Source organism: Lolium rigidum, chromosome 7, assembly GCF_022539505.1.
Source record: "Lolium rigidum isolate FL_2022 chromosome 7, APGP_CSIRO_Lrig_0.1, whole genome shotgun sequence".
Lineage (NCBI taxonomy): Eukaryota > Viridiplantae > Streptophyta > Magnoliopsida > Poales > Poaceae > Lolium > Lolium rigidum.
In genome coordinates this window covers 129137352-129145259 of record NC_061514.1, presented here as the reverse complement: position 1 = coordinate 129145259, position 7908 = coordinate 129137352, and the positions used below count along the sequence as shown (strand labels likewise).

The window sequence follows — 7908 nt, the reverse complement described above, 5'->3', positions numbered from 1 at the left end:
TGTCTGGCCCTCTCCTTGGCTTCCCTGGCATGGGCTAGGTGTAGGAGGGTCTAGGGATCATTGCTAGTGCAAGTGCTGGTCAAGTGGTGGCCTGGTTTGATCATATTTGAAAATTGGAGAATGTTACATATGTTTCAATGTCTCATCTTCACTTGATCATAACTCTTGATTCATACTGAATTTGATATCATGATCTTTACAAAAGTTGTTTACCTTGTTGTGTACTTGGATGTCATGCAAAGAGTTGGATTTGTTTAGTTTAGAAATTTTGAAATAGAGAGGCTCAAAGTGGTGACCAGACTATAAAAGTCAGAAATGACCATTATCTCATGTGATCCTATTTTAATGGTTGAATTTGATTTAAATGGTATATCCTTGATTCTCAAAGTTGTAATTACTCTTTAATATCATATTACAAGTATTGGTGAAGATCAAATGGGTCTAGGGTCAAATTTACAAAAATGACATAGACCATATGTTAGGGTTTTTAGGATTTTATTAATATTTGATTTCTTTCTCTTTTTGATCTATTTGGTTGGTGATCATCACTTGATCATTCTAAGGTTTTGGAATTCATCACATACACAAGATAACAATCATCATGGCATATCACTCAAAATGCACAAGTCCTATGCAGGGTACTATATGCAAAATAAAAGTTTTTGTTGGTTCTGAAATTTGGAAATTTGGAATTGTTCTTCTTCCTTTATTTGAAATTTGGGATGTTACAGTGAAGCATGGGATTATGATGGGATACAAAAAATAAGAACAAAAGCAATGCGAGCCCTGGACCTCTGAACCTTAAATCACACTGAACACTAAGATATGGATGTTGCGTGGCATCCTTGCTGAGTTCCTGCTCTTGGCTGCACAAAATCTCTCAAATTTTGATATGGAGCACATGGAGAAGGAGCGGCGACAGCTCCACCGCAGATAACGCCCGAACCAGACGAAACGAAAACAAGCTAATACAAAATGAAATTAGAGCACACAAGAGACAGAGAAAGAAGGAACGGGAGTACCCTTCTCGGAAACGGCGGCCATGGTTCCACGCAGGCGAATCGCGGATCTCTCCGCCGCAGGTCGAGCAGGCTCGCGCTACACCGATCTCTCCGACGCCGCTTGCAATGGCTGCGGGGTCACTGCTATCTTCGCCGAGGGTGGCGCCAGCACCCGAAGTACCGCTCCCTCTGGCGCCGGTGGCGCAAGCTGCGGGGTCACTGCCGACCGCTCCGCCATGGCAGCCTCTGCCGGCCTGCGCCTCCTCTCCCAAGCGAAAATGACAGCGGAAATGAAAAAAAAAGGTAGACAGCCCCACACGAGCCCAAATAACGTGACAAGACAAAGCTGAGATCGGTGAATGAAGAATAAGATCGGACGGTGGAAAAAGTGAATGTTCACCAATTGTAAAACAGCTAGCTGTTTGTTAGGAAAAGTGTAATTTTAATAAGACATCAAGAAAATCCGTTTGAATGTAATCGAGCCCCTGATCTCCTCTGCCAATTAAGGAGGCAAAGTGATAAAAAGGCAATGCCACAAGAAGACGTGCTTTTTGAAGCAGTTGAAACAGGTTACTTTTTTTTTTACTCTGCAGAAGCGTTGCATATGCATTGAGTCATCGTGTCATTCGGTAATTGCGTCATGATGTTCATAGCACCAGCCTTGCAGCTTATTCCGTTGGCACCGGCACACGAGGGACGGCGAACACCAGTAAGTCAGACCGGCGGCGCGTGGTGATCCAGGCCTCCCCAGTCATGTCCATCTCCTCGGGGACCATCCCGTCCGGCAGCTTCCACTCGAAGTGGAACAGCAATGCTGCTAGCGCGAGCTCGACGTGCGCGGTGTGCCGAACGCCATGTCGGGGCAGACTCTCCTTCCGGCGCCTGAGGGTATGATCTCGAAGTCTGTCCCCTTGAAATCCTTGCCAACTCGCTGAAACCTCTCTGGGACGAACTCCTCCGGCGCGTCTCACTGTGCCGGGTCCGGGGTCCCTGCCTATGGCCCGCACGTTCACGATCACCATCACGCCCTATGGGCTGTGACACGTCGTAGCCGACCACTTGGCACGGGCTGCCGCACTCCCGCGGCATCAGCAGCGGCGCCGGAGGGTGCAGCCGGAGCGTCTCCTTGATGACTAGCCGCAGGTAGCGCAGGTTTGTTAAGCCATCCTCTGTCACCCTGTCGTGGCCGGCGAGTTCTCGCCGGACCTCCTCTTGCGCCTCCCTCATCACCGTTCGGTTCCGCGTCAGCTCGGCCATCGCTCATTGCAGCACCGTCGCCGATGTATCGCTGCCTGCGCTGAACATGTCCTCCTGCGAAAGAAAACAAAACGCTGAACATGTCCCGCGAAAGAAAAAAAAAAACAGAGTATTCTGTATTCGGCGAGTGCTTACAAGGCTACTGGGATCCCGTGTCCTTCTGGAGCCTCAGGAGCACGTCAAGCAAGTCCTCGTCATCTTCTACGCCAGTATCTGCGGCGGCGGCTCTCTTCTCCTGACGTTCCCGGATGATGGTCTGGACTCTGGACGATGGGGACCATACCGCGGCGGCCGCGCTCGATCTCGGCGGGAACGCGGATGAGGCGCATCGCGAGTCGTGACGAAGGGACGAGATCCGGCAGGCTCATCCCGGCACGATCTTGAGCCCCTCCTTGAGCAGTCGCAAGGACGTGTCGCGGCTCTCGCTCGGCCTCCAGACGATCGCGTGCAGCGCCAGTGGCGAGTCCGCGACGAACGGCCATATCCGCTCGGTCAGGTTCACAGGCCCCGCCGTCGACTCGACAGACCGCAGGAGGCGGCCTAGCCACTCCTCGCGGAAGGAGCGGACGCGGCGGGAGCTGAGGAGCACATCTTGCGGAGCTGACGCCACCCGTCGCTGTAGGGGCCGAACCCTATTCACCGCTCAATGCGGCCCCGACCATCGGGGCCGCCTGAAGCGACGAGGCGCTGTGCCAGGCCCATTAGTGGGAGAGGGATTTTCGGGTTTCTTGTTTCTTTTTTTTTTTCCGGCTTTCTGGTGGGTTCCTGCTGTTTTGTGCTCGGTTTTCTTCGTTTTTTCCCTGGTTTTCTTCGGTTTTACTGTTATTTTCGGTTTGTTTTGAACTTTTTAAAAATTTAAACTTTTAAAATTTTGAACCTTTTCAAGTTTGAACTTTCTAAGATTTGATTTTTTTAAATTTGAACATTTTTTTAACTAACTTTTTTCAAGTTTGGAAATTCTTTTAACTCAAACTTTTTTAACACTTTGAACAATTTTCAAATTTGAACGTTGTTTAAAACTGACCTTTTATTAAAGTTTGATTTTTTCGATTTTGAACAATTTTCAGTTTTGAACATTTCCAAATTTGAACATTTTTGTATTTGTATATTGTTCAAATTTAATCATTGTATAAATTTGAATAGTTTTTGAATCTAAACAGAAAAGACGGAGTAATAGAAAACACTAGAAACCGAAACAGGGAACGACGTTGCCCATGTTTGTGCGAATGAACATAGCAATGCAGTCTACCGACTGGTAAATGGGCCTGCTCAGATCTTTTTCTCTTCAACAGCGTCAAGCTTCGGGGCCGCACGAAGCGGCCTATAGGAGCCCCCGCAGTATGGTGCAAAGACGAGGCCCTCGTTGGCCCGGAACACGAGTAGCAGGATCAGCCCAGGCTAGCCTTATGTTTTTCAGGGTTTTTGGGCGAAGTCGGCAAAAGGCTCCTTCAAGATAATACATGTGTATCCATAACAGGAAACCTAAAACGTAGATCGAGTTACACATCTAATCGTAGACACTGTTTTTTTTTTCTACCAACGTGCCAAATTACAACGCGAAATACCTTATAATCGAAGCTGCGCAAAAATGAAAAAATCTGACATCTACAATAGTGAACAGTGCAAACTCTCACAATCTTACAATCTATCAGATTTTGTAATATTTATGCAGCCTTGAATATATGGTATCTCAAGTTCAAATTTTGCACAATTATAGAAATAAAGATTGTCTACATCTACGAAAAATAAGTTTTTTTTTAACTTCAGAATGCCATTTTCGAATTTTTCAAAAGAAAAAGGCTATGTGCAGCCTGTCCTCCAAAAATCCACACTCTATGCATAATTAGATATATATTTGTCACAAAAAATATAACTATATATGTGTGCCTAGTTTCACTTCATACACATGTTTACGATAGACATAATAACAAAATGGTAGAGAAATATAACAAGTATTTTTTTACTAGTTTGGTTACCTAAATAAAAACTAAATTACAATAACTCCATCGACAATTACACACTTCAATGCTGCACAAAAAAGCTTCTTCGTGCATTGTAGATGCAAAGTCATTGAGAACAATTTCAAGAATCCTCGTCAATATCGTCATGCCCCTACCACTGCTCATTGGTCAGCGGAAAACGAATTCTTCGCTATATCAGAGGTACAATCAACACGGAATCACTTTTCAGCTGTCTTCGTCTACACTTCTCACTGCATTTTTAGATGCCGACTGGACGGGGTATCTTGATGACTATAGCTCTACAAGAGTTTTTGCTATAATTTTTTGGTTCCAATTTAAATTTTTGGAGTGCTAGAAAACAACCCACAGTTTCTCGCTCTAGTACTGAGGCTAGATACAAAGGCTCTTGCCAATGTAACATCTGAGTTAATATGAGTTGAAGTATTAGTTTGGAAACATGGCATCTCTCTTCTGACAAACTATGTTTATGGTGTGACAATCTTGACGCTACATACTTATCGGTGAATCATGTTTTCCATGCCCAGATAAAACACATTGAGATGGATACGACTTTATTCATGAACGAGTGGCTAACAAACTCTTGGAGGTCAAGTTTATCTCTAATATGGATCAAGTTGTTGATGGTTTCAGTAAGCTTTTTCCTATTAAGTTAATCGTTGAGTTTAAGCGTAATCTCAACATTTTTCTAGACTGAGATTAAGGGGGGTTGTTAGATGTTTATTATGTATTTGTTTAGGGTACGGCATAGTATATCAACTTGGATACAAACTCTCTCTGCCGTGGCCGTTTTATGCCTCACATAAACATGCAACAAAGGCTCCCGATTGGGGTATCGTTCCCAAAAACACCAATACCTTCATGGCGTGGTTGTTCTCGTCGGCGCACGACCTTTCGTAGATTTTGTACGCCTTTTACCATCAGAAGAGATGTCAAGGATCATGCGCACTGCAACAAGCTGTTACTGAAGCGCCGCCGTGAGTGAAAGTGTTGTCAGTACGCCGAAAGCCTTGTATCAGTATCACCTAAGTGAGGCATGTGAATGCCTTCTATCAGTAGCAAAGGACTCTAAAACCAGAGTCTTTAAATGTGTTCTCTTCCCCATCATGCTTTCCAAGCACTCCGACTTCTTTAATGCCCCATATGTGCACTTATCAATCGTCATTCATGATATCTCTCATGAACGCGGCTGACATCCAGGGCCGGTCCATAGATCTTGGGGACCCTAGAGTGACGTGGCACCAAGGGCTTCTTGTTTACAGTGGTGGAGCTTTTCTAGGGCAGGGGGCCATGCCCCCCTACTACTGAAAATTCCTAAAATGCTAATTTTTTAAATATTGATTAAATTTTAACCATGATTGGTGTTCTTGGGCCCCTTAACAATTTCCGTTAAGCTCCGCCACTTGGTCACACACAGAAGAATTTAAAAGTTAGTATTCCGCAAGAGCATTATTAGGATAATGCAATAGCAAACTAAATATTATGTATAATTGAAAGATCCATGGTGTTCGAAATCTCGGTGAAAACACTTGAAACTATTTAGTTTTATTGATCGAGCGAACTATATACCACGATCCTTATTTCTACCAATATCTACTTGCGTACACGTGTATACACATAAATATCTCTAGAATTAATCACATAAAAGTTATGAGGGTCGGTGTTGTTTTGCACGTATAGGAATGCTAGAGAAAAATCGGGCCATCGGAAAAGGTTATCAGAAATATTGACATCATTGTTTTTAAAAGGAGTCGAAGTAGAAGCACGGTAAGCTGCAACTTGTGCCTTGTATGTTTTGTAAATTGTTCTAAACCGTACGTTCCAAATAGTAAATGTTCAAGAATTTTTCTTTTTGTAAAAGGAGAGGGGAGTGATGTTTTGGAACATGAGAGCATATGCTCCCTCTAGTTTGAAATGCATCTTACACACATTTTAGGTTTCAAAGAAAATTTAAACAAAAAATTCGCACGTACATCTTCACGTGCTACCGCTCATAAAGTTGTTTCATTAAAAATCAACTTGTCATATGACGTGTGTACAAAAGACAAAACTCGATGATAAAAATAATGCTTTTTACAAGATAAAATTTCTCTTTTTTATATAGTCCACAAAAAATGTTGGTTTTTCTTGAAGCTTGACGAACGGACATATATTATTATAGAGATGTAAATGTTGAGTTTTTTGTCATTTTTTTTAAAATATAATTTTTTAGTAGAGAAAGCATACGTATTCCAGAGCCGAATTGAATTTTAATAGGAGCGTGATAAGAGGAGCCCAAAGCGAGCACCGCCTCTGCCCCGCCCTACGGGCTGGCCCTGGATGCCGCTCGGGTTCCGTTGAGATCCTTTGTGCATAATCCAGATACATGTTGGTGGTGCGAGCGCCACGACCGCTTGCTTTTCCATGATGTTCCGTTGCATGGAAAATCACCGACAAAATTACCCAGGCTGGCATTTCTGGCTTCAGGTCCGTACGGGGCGATCGAGCTAGGCACTAATTCGTGGTCAAATGGATCGAAAGAAGTGTGCGTGGCTCGAAGAGTTGAGAACCTGAGGCGGACATTGGCAGCCAGAATCGAGTTGTTTATTTTCGGAGCCGTTCGTTGCAGTACGGTAGAATCGAAGGCGGCCATTACCCATTAGTTTACTAACGTTTAGGATCCCTGTGCTGTTTAACATCGACGGATTCAAAGGTCAACACCGGCTGTCGTCACGGCTCACGATGCCGTTCGTCGCCAACTAATCCGCTAGCGAGAGCAGGTGAGCTCGAGGCAGTACATGGTCGTGCTATGCCGTTAGGAGTAGTAGAACCACCGAACAAATCCTAAAGCTGAGAAAGAGCATATCGATGGCCGATATATGGTGGTATCCATCGGTGACATAGCTGACAGACGGCAGCATCTCACTCACCGAGACGAACTAACCAGCAAGCAACGTTTTGTTTTCTTCGGATCAAGCACGAAGGAACAGGGGTTGTTGCATCTTGCATGCCACTTGCAGCTGTTTGAGGGTTCCAAATACGGGAGCATTCTCCCCCTCCACGTCTCTAGCCTAAACAATTGGCGCCAAGCAGCGCGCACATGGCATGGCCACTGATCGAGTCTTCGGTTCTTTCCTCTCTCGCGTCAGACGGCCGGGACACTTTCTCGGTGTTCCTTGATATCTCTCTCTACCATTTCCACTGGTGGCTACGATCTTAATACTTTTCTTCAGACTGCACCTTTTCTTACAACACTCGACCACAGACGTCAATATCATTGCGAGGCCATTATAATTAGGCAAGCGCTAGGGATCAGCCTGCTGTAAAAATGCCTCCTGTTAGATATCTTCAGGACCATTCGATATATTTAAATTTCTGTGTGTCCGGTCATGGTACAAAAACGGTTTATATGTATCAAAACTTTTTTTTAAAGAAAATGTAACATTTGACCCCAATACTTTTCATATATAGTCTATCAAATCGCGAAATTATGGTGAAAAGGTCCATCAATGCTACAAATTAATCTCAAATGTAACATTTTTCTCTGCATATACACAAAATATAACATACGAAGCATTAGTACAATCTCCCTGCATCATATACACAAAAATCATTGTATCACTTTGCACGCACTTGCAAACAAAAAACAAGCAACACATGTAGCAGATCATGACAACGTATATAACATCGAA

The 7908-nt window shown here is 44.1% G+C and overlaps 1 pseudogene; it reads right to left on the bottom strand.

The window, feature by feature from the left end:
- Positions 1-1669: 1669 nt before the first annotated feature.
- On the bottom strand, positions 1670-6869 carry LOC124671986 (annotated as a pseudogene).
- Positions 6870-7908: the final 1039 nt, after the last annotated feature.